The sequence below is a fragment of the Pristis pectinata genome, chromosome 3, assembly GCF_009764475.1.
Source record: "Pristis pectinata isolate sPriPec2 chromosome 3, sPriPec2.1.pri, whole genome shotgun sequence".
Lineage (NCBI taxonomy): Eukaryota > Metazoa > Chordata > Chondrichthyes > Rhinopristiformes > Pristidae > Pristis > Pristis pectinata.
The window spans coordinates 109,891,263-109,909,327 of record NC_067407.1 but is presented as its reverse complement, the minus strand read 5'-3'; the positions used below and the strand labels follow the sequence as shown (position 1 = coordinate 109,909,327).

At 36.4% G+C, this 18,065-nt stretch overlaps 1 protein-coding gene across 22 annotated transcripts in view; it reads left to right on the top strand.

Annotated features, from left to right (window-relative positions):
- The window catches only part of esrrga (estrogen-related receptor gamma a), a 264,711-nt gene that overhangs the window by 206,901 nt on the left and 39,745 nt on the right, over positions 1 to 18,065 (top strand). The window lies entirely within an intron of this gene.

Here is an 18,065-nt window from a genome sequence, read left to right as displayed (position 1 = left end):
ATTATGGTTGTTGTCCACAGTGGTCAGCAATTTCATCAAACTTTTGTTATTATTTCAACAATTGGATTTATGAAAGCCAACTATTTGAGGTGTTTTCCATACACATATTTAAGTTTTGAAACTAAGGTAATAGAGAAGCTTCAAGTAAAACATTCATCTTCTGATTGCAAGAGTTCATATTCTGAAGTTCTATTTCAACAAGCATGTAATTTCATCACAGAGTCACTAAGTAGAAGATGACATGAAAATGAAAGATTCAATCTTGAGCTCGTGGGGGTGAGAAGATGTTGTGGGGGATAGGAAGAGAACTGATTCTCTGTGGTTAATCACACTTTTTTATTACTTGTTCTGAAAACTGTGTTTGTCACAACCATTGACTACCCCAGTTTTCTAGTTGTCTCAGAATATATGGTCCTGTGTAGTCAAAAAGCAAGCAAAAATAGAGATTATTGGGGGGACACAGTTCCAATTTTAGAAACAAAGAATGTTGAAATTTAAATAGTGTATGGAAGTTGGAACGATTTCTACATTTTGTGTGGGAGTAAGAAGCCTGACCTCTTCAAGAGGAGCACTCATGGTACTTTGTAATTAAATGTTAATAGTAATGGCTCTTGAAAGAGAGAGAATCCCCTTTATCACCTTCTACTAGACTGCATTTTAAAACCACCACAAATCAAATGCACATGACCTACCTTTACAAATGTGGCCATCTTTCACAGAATAAATAAATAAGAAATTGAGCTAATCCACTTCAGATACCACATTGAACTGAGAAGATGGGTCATTTTACAACATAATTCAATTTATTAATGTATCTTGAAATGTTTAATGTCAAGAATTTGCAAAACAAAAATGTTGTGATATGCTGACACAGCTAAAGGGATGCTGTCATTGTAATGTCATTGTTACACTGATCTCTGCATCAAGGCTCTCTCTGTATTGCTACCTAAAGCACAGCTGGTGCTACTTCAATCTCAAAATTATGATCATGCGTAAAGCTAATTCCAAAACTAAGTACTGAGGATTTTACTTTAAAGCAAATAAGTATGGAAATTAAAAGCAAATTTTAAAACACAATTTAAAACAATTTTCTGACTCGCATTAGCTTATTTCCAATTAATAGAAAATATGCTATTAAAAGCAGGACTTGCACCCATAAAACTTTACAAGACTGCCCTAGCCCACCCACCTCCCCCATCTCTTTTTCCATCCCCGAATTTAAAAAAGTAATCAAGCATCATAATTGGGTATTTTGCACATGCACTATACACATATGGTCCCAGTATTGTATCAGCAAGTGTAGAATAACCCCTGTGGCATTCTCTTTAGACACACAAAATTTCTGATGCAGTATGTTCAATACACAATATTGCATATCCCTTTCCTTTTACATAAAATAAAACCCAGTAATGGAATCAGTTGCTTCTATTCTTGCAGTATTGAAGGGTGGAACTCCTTTGGTAACTACTGTTTCTTCACATCTGCCAAGATAGATCTCTGCCGTTACAGGCGAAACACATTATGCAGGCTTGTTTTAAATGTTTTAACATTTGCTTATGTGCAAGAGTTTAGATGACAGCTCAGTAATTGATAAGGGAAGTTGGAGACAGGCCTGACGGATGTTGTGCTGGTTTTGATATGGCATCTTTCCCCATGAGCCTTCAGACAAATAGCAGCCTTTTGTTCTACTCCCAGCCACCCATATACACATATATCAATATGGCACTCCCATTTGTTGTGATGTGGCTGAATTTGATACTGGGGTCCTTCCTCACACTGGAATTACTGCTTCAAATAGGCAATTAGGGTGTCCACAATGGAAACCTTGAAAACTCTGTAGCCTAATGAAGCACAAATTTGGATGTAGAACATGAAGTTATTCGAAGTTTGGTTTGCCCTCAGGGAAGAAGCATGCCTTTGGGAGCAATCATACTGCATGGATACTCCTCCTTTATATTTTTTTATGAACTGCTTTCAGATTATGGTTTTATTTCACTGCAACAAGGAAGAGAATCTGCGCTATCTTGTCATGTTGATGCCAGCACGTGTCTTTGCAGTGTCTGTTAGTTCATTTGCCAGTGTTCAAATCTGTTGCTTGATCGAAGAACTGTTGTGTTCCTTTAATATTCATCTACTGTTTCTTCCTCGCCCCATCTGCTAGTGGAGAGTGGTTGTGGATCAGCTCGTCTGCAGGTACAGGTTTCACAAGAGGTAACTACAGCCTGGCTGCCAAAGCAAGCCCACTGAGAGCAGCTGTCTAGCCTCCCCCTATTGCACTTTACCCTCTGTGGGCCCTCCAAATCTTCCTGGCTCGAGACATAAATCATCGTCCTGTCACTAGCTCTTGGTTTTTGTAATATGCAATGCCTAAATTCATGTAAAGCTGCAGAACATGAAGATAGATAATGACTAACATAAAAGGTTTCTTCTTAAGAATTTTAACAGTATTGCCTCCTGGTTTGCAGTAAAACCTTCAGTTAGGTACAGTATTATGATTACTGAAGCTAATTGAGGCAATATATACTAATTTACAAACTAATAATTGCCTGTAAATGCACTGTTACAATTCCAGACTATATTAATCAATGCATGTTAATATTACTGTCTGCCCTTGTAGTTGTCCAGCGCATTACATTTTAAGAGAATTCACACACACCTTAGTGGTCATTTTGTTAGTGGTCATTTTCATTCTGCTTGTTCGGTGGACATCTAGGAAGTGGACAGTTAGAACTAGTCAGGTGACTTAGTTACTTTCCTCGTCCCATTCTTCAGTTTCAACTGCACTGTTGATCAGACAGCAAAGACTGCTCCCTGACTAGCTGGTGGGACTTTCAATTAAAATGCAAATCAAACTTCGATTATGTCATTGGGCCTGGACTAAATTTTAACTCTGGTCAGAGTTGGGGAACTGCTGTGAGTTTCCTGCCAAGTGGGGAGATGATGCAGAGCCCAAATAGGTATATTTTCTGTTAACTTTCTCTGTTGATCCAGGAACAGAGGGTGCCGTCAAGGCTTCTCGTGCCTAGGCTTTCTTTTGTCTCTCCTGCAGGACCTTCGCAAAACCCACATTTCATTGCTTTTAGATGTTGGTGGTATCTTGGAAATAAAGTTCCCCAGTTAAAGCTACCAGAGTCAGTAGAGTATAGTGGTCAACTTGCATTTGATCAATCCTGAGTAAAACCGGGGTTGTTGTGACCAGTCTGGGTGTTGGACTTTTTTTTATGCTGCTGTCACATGCGTTGTTGAAACAGAGCAGTTGTGAGATTTATTTGAAAATGCAGCTGGTGTCATTCAGATAACATATTTTAAAGATTGAATGCAATTCTTGATTCAACTTAGTATAAGCTAAACCTTTATATTTGATTACATTTTTCATTTAGACTGTATTACCAAACATCCACAATCTCTATTTCACTAAAATGGCATTTCAATCTATACTTTAGAAATTTCAATGAAGCACAGCCTCAAAAACCTTACTTTAATTTGATAAAGCATCAGCCATGAATAGATTCTGATTAGACCAATCTGCTAAGTAAAATTTGCAAATCAAGGTATTGCAATTATAAACTGAGTGAGGAGTAACAGCTTAATATTTCTGGTCAACTTTACTTCACCTTTTAAAATTATTTTTTTCTATAAAGTTTAACAATGCCATTCACTCACACATAATGGGATTGAATTCCCCAAAATGGCTGGATTGAAGCCACATCAGCACTAAAAATCTGAAAATCTGATGGTTGAAAATGGGTGATGGTCATAATCCATGAGAGAAGTGATTTTACTGCACTCTTTGATGGCCAGAAGGAGCAGGTGTATTTCCAATGGGCTGAACAAGTTGTCTCATGAACCACTTCTCCTACACAGCAATCTGCCTGCATCATTCGCCCCATAGCTACCATTTAGCCCCAGCTCCGGCCAGCTCCCAAATGCCAGCAATAGAAATGCTAACCATCATTCCTAACTACCCGCTAACCACCATATGGTACCTCTAGCTATTGTTCTATTCACACCCTTCACCATGATCTGAATTCTCCTTATGATCTGGACTTCTCAAGTGATTGGAACAAATTCCCCCACCACAGTGTCTCTCTGTCCCCGATACACCGATCTCCTCTCATTGGCTATGACCTCTGAAAGTAGGCTTCCTGCCTGAATGGCCTCCACCCTGTCACTCAAACTGCTTATGGTGGGAATTTCTCTTAGACGAGGCCTTTAGTATAATTTTGCAGGAAATTTTGCAAAAACGATTTTTACAGGTTTCATCTCCTCACAACAGCCCCACCTGACACAGGTTTTGCCTCTGGGCTGAAATCCAGTCTAATGCATCACTTTGTCTGTTTAAAGTTAATATATTTGTTTTGTCCTCATTATGATGCTGGAAAGATGATTGGCTTTATAGAACTCCAGAATCAAGATATAAATGTTTTTAATAAGAGCATTTTTCACTTCTCTTTCATTGACATTTACTTATTAATTTGTCAGAAGCTTTCTGTAATACGCTGCTGGCCTTTAGCATTTCTGGCAGACAAAAAAAACAAAAGGGAAATAAAACAACAAATTCTGCCACATACTTTATCATATCGGACAAAAGGAAGAATTTTTTATACCATTCCAAAGTTGTAAAGTAAGTCCCCATAGATTTTCTATTGATCAGGTAAGCATTTCCTGAACATGTTGTACTGTCAGGAGCTAATGGTGATTTTTGTCAAGTGTTGCCTTCTGGGAGCTTGAATACAATTAAGGGGTAAGTGTTGGTGAATATTTTCATACCCTTTGGAGAGTCTCAAGGGAGGAACTAGCAAGGGACACAAGACATTTCCAGCTGTACTATGCTCTCCACAAGTAGTTTTTTTTTCAAAAAGATAAAAAACAAACCTGCTTCTGACTGGCTGCCTTCCAAAACAGTATCCTCATTTGAATGCAGAAATGGAAAATTAATCCCCTCATGCTATTTCCCTGCCTAAAGATATTTTTATATTTCATGTCAAATGTGAAGTAAGTTGATTATATCCTTAGAACATTTGTCTTTTGAACTTGTGCAGGGTTGAAATCCATTTTCTCATTTCTTTGAATGCCTCATTTTATTGAAATAGATCCATTACTTTAAAGTTCTTAAATTTCCTCAACTAATCTTTTGCAAAATAAGCAATTTATTCAGCCCAAATTTACAGTTATTTAAAAAACAAGGTTTTGGAATACTCGTTATTGATTCACAAACAGTGTAGACCAATGAGAAAATTTGGATTGGGATATCATCAATGCTTTCTCCCATGGCTACAAGCATTATTTTTTTGTAAGTCAACCACTTTAATCGTTTCATTTTAAAATTTGAAAGGAAAGGGTGAGAGAGAAGGAGGAAATATTGCAACTATCACATTTTGAACCAAATTTTGTAATTGTTGTAGTCACTATCCATTTACCAGATTATAAAAGTCAATTAGATTCTGAATATATCTTGATGACAGATGGACAGAAGGTTCTCCGATTCATCCTGTTTACTTACATTTATGTAGATTGTCGCTTCTGGTTCATGAACCCATGACAAACAGAAGCAGAACAGCATTGCAAATAAAAGCTCAGAATTGCATTTGTATTGATTCCCTGTTAATCTTAAGAGATTTTCCCTCCTGTTAATATCAATATTTTCATTTTTAAGGCAAATGGCTATGATATTTTTTCAACTGGTGTAGACTTCATTCATTCATACATAATCTGTTGTTTTTAAATTGATAATTTCCAAAAGGACAAAGCATTATGTTTAGCGAAAGACTAAAACTTTATGAATAATGATTTCATCTTACTTTTAAGTAGACAAAGCAATACATTAGACACTATTTTATAAATGCATTTGATTCTGAGTTTGGATATATAAATGAACATTCTGCTCTTATTTTAATGATGGATTGTTTCTCTGGTATTTTTGCTATTTTAAACAACAGCAACTCTTGTAATTATTTTGACATTTCAGAATAAATTCAGAATCATCTGAGCCAATCTTCAAATGATTTTAAGATTTAGATCCATATTAGCTAAATTCTTTACCATTCAGTTCATATCAAATTCAGTTAAAGAAACTGAGAATGTTAAATTAATGAATCTATTTGAACTTAAATTATTAACATTATTAAAACTAATAGTATGGGTCAAATAGCCATAATTGGTCTTTATTATATGATATGCTAATTACTGTTTTAAATATGACAAAATTTTTATAATGAATGATGATTTTAACTATAACTTAGGAAATGTTCAAAAATAAAAATATTATAAGTGTCCCATCGTTAACTGAACTGCAGGGTATCAGAAATCTTATAATTTCAAAGCCAGGTGTATGTTTATATTCTTTGGCCTTCAACAGTACCTTCTGTACACACAAACAAGTTGAGTACTTGCACCGTCTTATGAAGGCACTCAGAGACTTAACTGGTTTGTGAAAGTGAAGCAGCCATATCACTGCCTAAAACATTCACCTAAGCCCACAAGCTGTTTAAATGTCTAATTTGAGCTATATTTGGGAGTTGCTAAAGTGCAGAGATAAGATTAATCATATACAAGCAAGTGACAGCTATGGCTAAGACCTCCAGTTCTGCATTCCTAGTGTCAAAATGTTGTCACAAGTCACAAATGGAATGTGGTGATCTCTGAATGGTAGTCTTAACAAGGGCTCTGGTTAAACCCAATGTATGACGGTTTGAAACCAATACTCCAATTACCTCTGGGGGGAAAAAAAAATCAGGCAGCAGTAACTCCTTTGGCTTGCATTGCACTAATGACAACTTTTCAATGCAGGAAACATTTTCTTCTAAATGCCACAATATTTCCCTTCACCTACTACCATGAAAGCAAAGATAATACTCTTGATTTTTTTTCTGAGAATTGTATAGAAACCAACTTTCCTTTTGTTGTTTGTTATTACATGCCTGTTTTACTCAGAATCAGCTGTAAAATACTTCACAAAATTTCTCAAATAACCTTTTAAGTAGTTGGGATTACTAGGTGTAACATTGAGAAAGCTGAAAAGCAGACAAATGGGTCATGAGTTAATACGATATTGATGACTGCAATTTAGTTAAATAGGCTGCAAGAAAAAAGCTATACTTTATTACTTAATACAATAGCTTGTTAGCACAACAAGTCTTCCTTTCCTCTTAAAGTATTAACAACTGCAAATGCCTGCAATGCACTCTTGACATCAGCCTGACCGTAAGTCTCGTGGCATACTCACTAGGGATGAGTGGTAGTTGTTGGCATAGCAAACTGTGTTTGTGACCTCTTAGCACTCTAGACAGCTGTTAAGACCCTGCCTTTAATAGGCAAGGTTAGCAGGGTGCAGGTCTTTTCTCAGTGCATTGACCAGAGCCCCTATTGCATTAAGGGGAGAACAAAGACTGATGACAGCTCCTGATGTCTGGGCATTTCAAAAGCTGGCTCAAAAGTTCATCGTGATAGACTGGATTAGTGCACATTACAGCACCATTTGCCAAATATGGATGCAGTATCCTACTAGTCTTTCTATGCATGTTACGTTATACATTTTACATAAACTGTGAGCTGCACCTGGAAAGAACAGTTTTCCCTGTACGGTTATTTTATCTGCCATGATAAATCCAACTACTAGGATTTAAATCCCAGCATTTCTATTCCTTTTGTATCTGCATGTGTATTACCTGGGTAAAATTGTCAGAATTACCCAAATCAAAATCCCACAAGGAAAAACTGAAAAGGAAAAGTTAAGGAAAGAAAAACTGCTTTTAATAAGGTTAAAGTGCTTTAAATCCATTTCAGAATGTAGCAAGATGACAGCTGTTAATGAAAATTGAGACCCTCCCACTAGAATTACTGGTGATTAGAAATTTCAGCAAGATGACTGCTATACTGATACATAATAATTTATTGAATGCCACTTCACTGAACTTGATCAAATTATCAACATTGTTAAATAGTTTTGAGCTCACATTAGCATTTTGTGCCAGTTTAGTACTCTGCATTCAAAACATGCGGTATTGGGGAATTCTGCAACTGTTCCCATATTCAAACTAAGAAGAAAAAAAAGATGTCACTGAGGGTCACAAATTATGTTCAGGTTTGACAGATTGTAGCCTTGCTTTACAAGAGCAGTAACATCTCATTTGTCACAGTTTGATCAGTAAGTGCGTGAATGCAAGCGGAAGGCTTTCCATCTCAGCACCAATTTAATAGTTCTGAGGCTGTCACCGGGCTAGAGCCACCTGCCCAAGAATTGCAACACTGATCTGTTTTAATTTAATCGGCCGTCAATCGGAATGAAATCATAAATCGTCTCCTTTGATTCCTCTGGCAGTATAGTTTTTTTCAGTCATATTGCTGTGTTAGAAAATGCGTTTTTTTTGAAGGCCTGTATGATCTTTATTTAAATCCCAAAGAAGTCAAATCTAGTGGCCAAACCATTGGGATTCTCACAATGTTAATGTTATTGTTGTTTCTTGACAAAATGATGGACGTCATGTCTGGCATAGGTTGTGGCAATTGCATGGAATCTCCTGAAAATGGTGAGATGTAAGTGAATTGCACAGATTATTTTATTGGACTATTAGAATAAACAGCTCTTGTGTATTAAAGAGACAGCAGTTTGAATTGGCAGATTTGAAGAATAAAATAAACTGTGGCACTTGGGAGTACTGCACTTGCAAACTTGGTCACCATACCAGATAAGATAAATTCAACCAAAAGCAGATTTCCCCCTCCCCCATGATGAAAATAACAAATGACAGCACATGCCCTGAAGGAGGCTACTGTCTCTTTAAGTGAGTTTACTAAATGCATTTCAGTTTTGAGAGTAAATGGAGTTAGTCTATTGTACATGTTTAATTCCCTATTAGTCCCCAGTGTTTACTGCTGTGGCCAAGCTGGGGCACCTGTAAATTGGGTTAAATACAACACATTGTCTAAACATATCACAGTTACAATCATTCACCTCGAATGGTGATAAGAAACCTCTTGTATTATTGAATCTACAATAGGGAGGCTCTGCAGGCACAGAGATAACAGCTAGTTATTTCTCCTTAAGTAGAAAGAAAAACAGTGGCTTGAGCTTGCTGTTATGACTGTGACATTAATTATAACCCACTGAATTGTTTTATGCTGCTGGAGTGGTTTTGAGATTAAGCTCGCCCTCCAAGCTCCTGTGCATATGGCTCTGATTAAAAATATTTGTCATTCAAGAAAACTTTCATTTTCAAGCAGAGATGATGTATTTATTTTTCTCTGTGTAATCTTGCAGTTTTAATTAGTGGCACGCCAAAAAAACAGATTGGAATTATTTCAGCCTAGCAATTAAAATGGAATGCTAAGTGAAAGCTATTTCAGGTCCCCTATAGGGATTTAATGTTAACAATGTGTACTTTTTCTTTGGTGAATCCTTGATAAGCAGGAGGGCTAGACAGCTTTCATTATCATCAGAAGCACTTCATGGTCATTCTTTAGTATTTGAAAGGGATATTTGTTCTTTGTAAATGGTCAATTTTTTCAGGTTTTTGAAATATAATTTACAATTTTTAATTTGATTCAATTTGATTAAATCATTAATTCGCTTAGAGTTAATTTTCTGGAAAATAAACTAAGCAGGGAGGGTTAGCTTTATTAAGTTTACTTTGAGGGAGGTATAAGTGGCAGAAAATAAGCTGACACAAACACAGGCAGACATGTTGTTAAACTTGGTGACTACTAAATATAGCATTTTCTGTCATTGCCTCTGCAGTCACCCATCCTAGAAAGACGCCAGATGGTGTCATTGTGGTGGTGTACAGTGGATAAGGTTATATTGAGTGACATCACAATGGTAGATTCCACTTTCAATACTTTTGTTTCATTATGAATAAAAGTTAGCTCTCTAATGAACTATGATTGTACAAGATTTGGTAGCTATATTTTAACCCAAGAGGAGTAGGTTAATGTGCAGCTTTATATCAAAAAGTGATTTTGTTAAATCTGTATTATCAGTACATGATAATGCCAACATATACATTATCAGAAAGAAGAATTTCTGATGTACTCAAGCTTCCAACTGTAGCAGTTTTAGCCAATTTTAAAACATTCCTTCTCTTGATTGGCATGGACTAAATTCTTCAAAAGGTTACAACAAATTCACTCTGTTGGATTATACTCTCAATATTGCTATCTGCACAGACTGTTAGCTGAACCCATCACCTCACGAGCAAAACAGTCATGCTTCCTTAATACTGAAATCAGACTGCTGCCACCAGTATCGGATCAGTTGCAACTGTTTTGATTTTGGTTGGTTAGTATAGACAGAGATCTGCCTGATTGGAACCCGAGTTCCTGCACCCAGGAAAGAGCTTTGTGCACATGGTTTGCACCATTGTTGAAGTTATGGAGTCAATGCACACTAAGTTTTGTTTTTAATGGATGGTTTTTCTATTGTAATTCCATTTGCTGTATGCGAGCATTGAAAAGTAATTGTTCACACACTGCCATTTTATAATCGCTGCAAAACCTAATATAGACATGGAACGAAGTATTGGCTACTGTGTTTTTTTTCCTGAAATGCTGTGCAAGTAATGAAAAGAAGCATTTTGAATCTATGTTGAGTTCATAAAGAATCATATTGGAAGATTAACATTCCAAAGGCTATTTCTATGTTAATTCTGAAAGTGCTATTTAAACAGAAGAGTGACAGCAGAATAAGCTTTGGATAATCATTTTGTACAGCTCTTTATCCAATTCACTTTAGCTCTAATGGTGTCTGTGTCCACAACCACTTAAAATTTATACAGTCGCCTATTTCTCAACCAACCCCTCCCCTAAATATAAAGTTAAACAGAAGTTAGTATGATTTTCACATATTAAGCATTGTAGCTTTTATGTATCTTTCTTTGGTTAGAGTTATTGAAAATATTAAATGTTTTACAGTTGGAACATTAGAGATCAAGTTTTACAGGATGATAAATAGCCCACGAGTACATTTCTGTTTAATGCTTCCCACCCATACATTAATAGGATAGCCTTGCTGTAACAAAATTAGTAAATATTGATTGGGGAAGACATATTGAGAATAATGGCCACAACAACCCAGTGGTCTAGTGATAAGAATTTAGAGGTTGCAGGTTAGAGCCCAAGGGCCACCTGACACTTGAATTTCCCAGCCTCAAGTGTGATGCATTTTGTCATTTTCTGTCAGGGCTACTAGAAACAAAGCTTCACAATGTCTTAAAGGAGAGACAATAAGCACATTACCCTAATCTAATGTTTGTAAACATTTCTTCTGTTAATTTATAAACTAAGGGATAACAAGAGTGAGGCGAAAGGTATAATTAAGATGTGGTGAGGTTACATAGGCAGATTCAATTGTAAAATAGATTGAATTGTCAACATGAAAGTGTAGTCAGCAAGAACTCAGATATTTACACAATATATTAAAAGTCTCATCTTAGCACAACATAAAAAAGAAGGCTTTGCAGGTAGAAATGAATGCAGAGATGAAATTTTTAATGTGTTTTACAGACATCTGTGACTCATTGTAGCAATGGATGGTTTGATGAAACCGGCAGACTTCAGCCTCTGTGAATGAGTTTGCCTTTGCTACTGTAAGCAATATTCCAGAAAATCTGCTAGTCAGTCACACATAGAAATGAAAATCAAATAGATGAACTATCATTTTTTCTGTAAAATTACATTTAAATATAACAAACAAAGGTATTAACTAAAATCATGTTATTAAGTGGAACTTCACTCCATTCTGCCTCCATTCAATTGACCCCAATGGAAAAAAATATCAAAGACAGAGTACGATATGCTGACACACTATGCAGCATGTTTTACACTACCAACCAGCGATGAATTTCTTGGCAATTGGAAATTGATTTGAGTGAGATTTTTGCTGGTCCTTTATCTGGTAAAACTATAATTAGTGAAAATCCTCCCTACAGCCAAATTCTCTGAAACAGACTTGATGTTTATTGGTGTGAGAAGAGGTGATCAACTAACTCTATTTATTAATTGATTACAAGTTAATTGACTAATGATCATCCACTTGATTAAAGGTTTGACTGTCATGTTTGTTTATTGTATTGGTATTCATTGTGTTTCACAATTAATCAGTGGTGTAAATTGAAATAATTGCACTCTTCATTAGTATTAATTGAACTACTTTGTGCATGTTGAAACTTATTTACCCTTACCCTGCTGAACACAAACAAATCTGAGACACCTGTTCTCATGGTTAAGTGTAAAGGGCACAATGAATTAAAGAAAAGCTGTAGTAGTAATTCACCAAAAGACTAACTGCTCAGCAAAATATAATTAGAACTTAAACTAAGTGATTTCTATCTCTCCAAAATTGGTCATCATATTTTGAATGCAGAGAGAAAGTGATTTAGTTGACTGTTTGCATCATCATTAGATGAAATGATGAGTTCAATTCATTTTCAAAATGGATTTGGCTTTGGTGAGTGACTTCATTTCCTACAGGAAACCAGAGCTGCAAGGCATGGGCTTCTTCTGCATAACTTGGGAGAGCTCCCAGGTCTTCTGAGCTATGAATTCATTGCCAAGTAGGAATGCAGAATAGGCAGTGCCATGGGCAAATTGCCCCAGCAGTCTATGGTAAAGAAGTGGTCGCTCATCACAGTGTCAATCCAGAAGTTCACAAAGAACTGCAATATGTTATTGCTTTTCCAACCTAACAAAAGATCCCATTTTAAAGACTGCTATATGAGCCATACACCATACAAATATACTAACGATTGGATATGAAATCCAGCAATCTTTATATTAGCAGCCTTTTACTATCCATTGGGGGTAGAGTCCTTGCAGGTGCACATGAATTTGCATAGGCTTCTGAAGAACAGTGCAAATCTTCCTTGTGCTGACAGCATGTGCATCCATTTAGAGGATCATCTAAACATTGAGTCAAGGGAATGTTGCGATGGATCCCTTTTCCCTTCTGTCAGGTTCCTTTTTTCCCATTCGTTCTTAGGAAGTGTGTGTCACTGGCAGGGTCAGCATACATTACTCCTCCCTCGTTGTTCTGAAAAAATGTTAAACAGCTGAATATGTGTTATGTCACTTCAGAGGTCAGTTAAGAGTCACCCACAATGGTGTCTGGTTGGAGTCACATTGTAGCACAGGGCAGTTAAGGTTGTTAGGAACCAGCTGGATTTTTAAATGATATTCCTTTACCTTCATGGTTACTTTTTACTTGCAGATTAAAAAAAACATATTGAGTTTCCATAGTTATATTTGAATTTTCATTTTCTGATTATTACCCCAGACCAGTAACAATATTACCACAAAGCTGGACAGCAGTTAAAAATACTTCTTGTTGCAATGAAGGTGAAGCAATATCTGAGCCTCCTTTTTTATATGTATATATACTAAGCGGTTAAAAGTACTTGAGCCAATGTTGCTAGATAACGGCTTTATCATCAGATCCCTGTGGTAAGCTATAGCTGTCAGTTGCTTACCTTCTCACTGAGGAATGATACATACATTAATGCCAACAAAAAAAAGTTTTTTAATAAGAGGTTTTTCTTGATCTTATCAGCATTATAAAGTATATAACCCTTGTTACCCTTCAGTCCCTTAGTCAAATAATTGCTCATCTACAGTGTTTCAGTAAGTTTCTGTTTTACTTGCCGCTACTGATCATTTCTAAATGGAACAATATCTTGTCTGAGTAACAGCCCAAACTTTGCAATTAATTTTCATTAACATATTACCTTTTACTATATTTGGATAATATTTGGGAAATGTTAGATATCTTCTTGGTATTCCAAGTATCTGTTTCTCACAAATAGACTGTTTCTTTGAAACAAGTACTATGTCATTAGACCAGACTGGTTGAGATCTATCTCTTGCTGATTTTGCCCTCAGAGTGGGAATTCCTTGGTTTTACCCACACATACAAATTAAATGGTTGAATGAGCTACTCTACTGCTAGTGGAGTTGGCAGTGTTACCTGGTAAGCAGAATGCGATATCAAGATGAAGGAAGTTACTATAGCTTGTGCAATAACATATCATGTAAACAGGTTTGGAGCAGAGAGAGGTGACATGTACCCAGTGGATTCAAAGCAAACTAATGCGTAATCACTTTCAGATCTAGTGGGAAATGGGGTTTTTGTTGGTCTTTAACCAGGGGAAGCCTTTTGGACACTGTATAACATGTTGGATTACAAAAGCACAGAATTACAACGTGCACTGGACCCTACAAATTTTACCAAGGTTGTTCTTTCCATCTCATATAGCTGTTTTAAATTAAATGTTTTCTTAAATGTTTTCCCCTTGAATTTCTGTCCTCTAAAATTGCTTTCTAAATTAGGAAATGTTGATAAAATTACTTTTTATTTATTCATATAAAATATTAATGTTTTATAGATAATGATAAAACAAGTCATACTACACCTTTTTTTACTGGTGCCATATTGAAACTAGAGCAGTGCAAGTGCCTGTGGTATAGTATATTGCTGGTTCTTAATGCCTCATATCAGTTGCAATATAATTATTGTAAATATCACATCCAACTCTAATGCAATTTTTTTTAAAGCTTGACAGTAAAAGCGGCAAGCTTTCCATTTTCTACTAACTGAAAAGTGAAGCTCTTGTAGAAACTCTTTGCATTGAGTGGAAGACTCAGCAATATAATATATGCTAAGTGACCCTTCCAGGATGCATGCTGTTCTGACACCTTAAGCTCCAGTGTAATTCAAGTGAGCAATGTAAATCTGAGCAATGTAAATCTGACTCCCCTGCTGAGACTCCAATGATCATAACAAGAGAAAGTTCAAAGCAAAAGGAGTTTCAAGCAACATAATAATGACCTTTGTAAAATGTATGCTCAAAAATATTTGAATTTGAGACAATAGTTGGATTGAAATAAATACAATGGCCTAGAAATTTGATTGCACAGCAACAGAATAACTGCTGCCGTGTAGACAAAAATTACGTTATGTGACGTTAACCAATTTTGCACATGTTTGTTAGAGGTTTAACACCAATTCTTAATAGCATATGGACTTCTTGTTATGAGAATTTTATGTACCCTAGAGTACTTTTGCTGGTGTCCAGCTCACTTAAGTGACGTCAATAGTGGTGTAACCTCCAAAATTTGTTTCTGACGAGACTTTGCACTTCATCGAGCTTAACAGTCATTGTTGCTATTCATTCCTAGGAAAAAGAGCTTTTAATAATGCAGAAGATTTAAACTGAACATAATTTAAATGGTCAGAAACATTTCTCTTCCAGTTGTAAGCGGAGTGCAGTTCAACTCACTGCAAATCAAATCTAAAATACACTGACCCAAACTGGGATCCCAATCACTGCACTGTCAGTTGATTTCAATAGGTTGACCATCAGAATTCAGTGGTCTGAAATGCTGGAAGAAATCATACAAAAAAATAATGTGATTGAAAGTTCATTAGATGAAATATATGAAAAAAACATCTGAGAAGAGAGATGTCACTGAAAACCTTCTCCACCCAGGCTCACAGGGACAAACCCCTAATTAACAGTTACTGCAGCAACATCATTGCAGGATACTCTTCCTAAAGGTTGTCCTCATGCACGTGTAATCTCTGAAAACCATAGGTGCAAACAAACATAAGTGCCTGCACTGTCATCAAGGTCAAGTTCGCTCTCACTCCCAGGAATCTTGCTTCAAAATTCTTCCAAGTTTTCTCTGCTGAGATGTGCCACATCTAAACTTTGATGCTCACTGCTGCATCACTGAAGTAAAAAAAAATTGCTCAACTTTCATGGGGAAAGTTGTGATTTTTGGTCAATTTGGCTTTTGTATTCACACCCAGAACTCAGTTCAATAGCAGCCTCCCGAAGGCAGACACTTACATTGGGCACTCATGCCCTTACAGACACCTTCCTGGCAACACTTTGCCACAGATATCCTTGATACAAGGAAGCTGTACACAACTCTTCAGAAGCCTGTGCAAATTCCTGTGCTCCCAGGGGGACTCTAGCACCACACCTGCACCCACCCCATCATTGTCATGCACTCATTCCTTGCCAACTCTCTCCTGAAGCTGAAAGAATGATAGATGTATCGTGAAATGACCCTTTAAGGACCTCTTCCTGAGGTCAGAGCTATGAGAAAGGGTGTTGCCGACATGGGAAATTTGACCACCAACATTTACCATTCCTGGAGCAGAGCAGCGTTACACAAGGGAATCTGCCGGTGCTGTTTGGGAACTGGCTCTAATAAATTTCACAATGATTTTAAGCTTTTTAAAACAATGTTGGAAAAATTGCTAACATAATTTGAAGGTCAGAGAATCAGTGCAGGTGAACTTCTAGGCCAATGTTTTATTTTAAGCTAAAGATGGTCTAAAATTATCAGCTTCCTATCCCTACCAAGCAGAAAAAAACATTTACGTATTGTGCAATGTACATTTTTACAGTCGTAGTCTATTTTCTTTGCAGATTGCAGGTGCCTTCTCAGCCTGTAGTGCTATCAAACTGATATTCTGTGAAATTAGAATGCAATATTTTAAATCTACAATTTGAATCAAGTATCGAGCACAATACAATTTTTAATAGCCTAAGCCTGCAACAGTGTGAGAGACAATGATAAGTCTCAGATGTTTTATTGTCCAAAATAAATTGATGGTTTTATTGAATGGTATTCTAGTTCAACATAGCACAGATTTTAACTTGAAGTATATGACCATAAACTTCATCATGTATGTACTGCTGCTGGGGAATGTTTTGCTATCTCTAACAGAAAAGGCAAAGTAAGAAGAGGAGGGTCTTTTCATTGTTGAGGGATCATTCATTAAAATATTCTAATTATTGATTATGCTGTAGTATTCTTAAAATATGCCTGATACTATTCTTATAATTAGAAAAGTAAACAAATAAGGAGAGAAAGGAAAGTAAAACATTTATATGCTATTTTTTGGGTGATAAGGTATATTTGTAGACTAGACCCAAGTTGGCCACAATCCTCTAAGAATTTATATTAGGTGAACAGGATAGAATAAGGAATAGTCATTTTATAAGGTGGGATAGGGCTGACATCTGGTAGTTCCAATGCCACTGCAGCTAAGCCCCAGGTTACAGAGGCAAGCTGTTTTTGCTATCCATAGATTTTCTCCCAAAGGGAGACAATGACCCTCTGGGGAAAGGAAACGAGGAAAATACGGAGAGAGGGAAGATGTTGGATTTGCTAAATTGTTATATTTGAATAATATGAAAATTAAAAATGAAAACACACTTGTTTACTGTTACGATATTCCATGTGCAAATAAAAGATACACAGAATGGGGCATTAGTTGAGCATGAAGCAGAATCTGGCCGTGCTTGTTGATTATAAATTGTTCTAGATGCCTTGCAGGATTCCACGTGACCTATGAAATTAAAAAGAAGCTTTGTATCAATTTTACTGTCATCTGTGTGCCTCCTGTAAAAGGGATAATTTAAAAAATAAACCAGATGTGTTTTTCGCAATCGCAGTATCAGATCAAAGGAGCTATCTGAAAGCATTTAGTCAAAGATGTAAAGAAAAGCTGTCTTCCAGTACCTATTTGTTTACAAGTCATCCTGTTGATTTGGTCTGTTTGACAGGGAGGCAGTTTTTATGATATTTTACCAATGAAAAGCCAAGATCTAATGCATTAAACTTGGGAATCAGAACAACATTTGCATGTATAAAAATATTCATAAAGTCAAGTCAGGAAACCCTGATAGAAATGATCTTTTTTAAACAAGGTATCTTTTATAATTAAGCAAAATGATGCTAACATTTATGTAGGCTTACTGAGGGTTTAGAAAGTTGAATTTGAAAACACCTGAGAAAAGTTGAGTGTGGGGGTATGGGAGTGAGGGTTGGTGGAGCATCATGAGATACTTAGCTAGAGCCTATTCAATATAATGCAGGTGGCATGTGAGCCTCATGCAATTTGTTAACTGAGCTGTTCATTAGGAGGATGCTTCAGCAGGGGTCCAATCTCATGAATGGAGAGCACCATTTAAAGTTAGCCTGCACTGCTTGAAGGTGCTTTGTTTCTGGAGTAAATGGTAGCAGGTCTTCTACCATGGATACTTACTGGGAAACAGTGA